Source organism: Sinocyclocheilus anshuiensis, unplaced genomic scaffold, assembly GCF_001515605.1.
Source record: "Sinocyclocheilus anshuiensis isolate Anshui unplaced genomic scaffold, SAMN03320099.WGS_v1.1 scaffold17429, whole genome shotgun sequence".
Classification (NCBI taxonomy): Eukaryota; Metazoa; Chordata; class Actinopteri; order Cypriniformes; family Cyprinidae; genus Sinocyclocheilus; species Sinocyclocheilus anshuiensis.
The window spans coordinates 1-1549 of NW_015552210.1; the positions used below are offsets into that span (position 1 = coordinate 1).

Sequence of the window (1549 nt, forward strand, 5' to 3'; positions counted from 1 at the left end):
CAATTGCTATAGTGTTGCATCTTTCTCCTGGGCATTTAATAATTTGTAACTTTAAATTGTGAGTTAAATCTCTTTTTTGTCCAATTTTACCTGTAAAAGAAAAATGCTTATTTTTGCACACCTGAATACAAAACATTTTTTACTTCCAGCACTCTTAATACTTATAGAACGCTTATAAATTATTAGTAGTTATTGAGATTGATGTGATTTTGAATTGGTAAAATGTACTTGGAATAAAAATATGATCAGAATATCAACTTGCATAATAATTGTGCACAAACTGCATGTCAGCGATGTCTATTCAGCGATCAGAAACTTGACCCACCCTGTTATGGAGTCAGCCTTTTGAGTTGTCATAAATGCTGTGAATTTACAACTTTTACATTGTGTTTACAGTACTCATGTAGAGCCCGTTACCTTGACAGCTGGGGAAAGTCTCAATACGGGCCTGCTGTGGCTTTTCCACGGCCCTTTGGTGGTGATTAACAAATGCTGTTGAAAGAATTGGTATGTAGATGTGTTATGTCTGCCTCACAAAACAAGATTTTGTACTACACAAAGCCTTACTAAAGTTTGAGAGTGCTATTGCTTCTAATTAGCAATCAGATGTTTATTATTAAATTATGCTTAGTATGTAAATCCTCAAGTTATGAATGTAATGATAGTAGTTCTGTCCAAACTGTTAAAATAGCAACAGAATTGGGTGAAGCTGAAAAAGAAAAGAATGAGGTAAACCAACAAGTCACAAGAGACTGTGCAATACATTGATTTTACCATAGTTAAGGAACATTCTTGAGCATGGCACAAAGTGCTTAAAACATCCATAAATATCAGTTTTCTAAATTTAAAACTCACAATTGCTGAAAGAGTTCACTGCTTTGCTTGATGTAAGCAGAGGTCGTACAACAGGACCTGAAAAAAATTGCACTCAGCAGTTACACACTCTTATGTCTAGCAGTCATTTAACTGGTTTTATTGTATTTTTACCTTTTGTCTTGACGTGTTTTAGGGGTGTTGGAACTTTTGGTGCGGGTGGGACTTTTGGTGCAGGCGGGACTTTTGGTGTAGGTGGAGCTTTCTCTCTATTAATTTTCTTTTTTTTGTGGGGGGTATCATGAGGCTCATGATCTGATGAGTATATTTTCTTTCTAAGAGCAAAATCAGGGAATTGGATTATTTTACAAAGCTGGATTATATAGGTAATAACACTGGCATGTTTGTCAATTGAAATAATTTTTTTTACATACAATGTAATTTCTTCTCCCAATTCAAACTCCAAAAAGGGTGCATACTACTTTCTGTGGTCTATATACAAGTCTTCTGACACCGTACAAAAACTTTGGAAGGTTAGGAAAAGGCCAAAACATAATTTAAAAAAAAAAGAAAATAAAAAAACTTATTTGAATCTGGCACAATTCTTTCTTTGCATGTGGAAAAAAAATTGGCACAATTGACCCTTCGCAGGAAGTTTGATTGACAGGCAATCTGACCAATCATAACGCAGAAAATAAAAAAACTTCTTATTTGAATCTGGCACAATTCTTTCTTT

At 34.3% G+C, this 1549-nt stretch overlaps 1 long non-coding RNA gene across 1 annotated transcript; it reads right to left on the reverse strand.

The window, feature by feature from the left end:
- Positions 1–222: 222 nt before the first annotated feature.
- LOC107663503 (uncharacterized) lies at positions 223–1477 on the reverse strand. The gene is made up of 3 exons (XR_001631345.1): positions 988–1477; positions 856–912; positions 223–492 (listed from the first exon to the last, which is right to left on the reverse strand). It is a non-coding gene; the product is annotated as an uncharacterized LOC107663503 (long non-coding RNA).
- Positions 1478–1549: the final 72 nt, after the last annotated feature.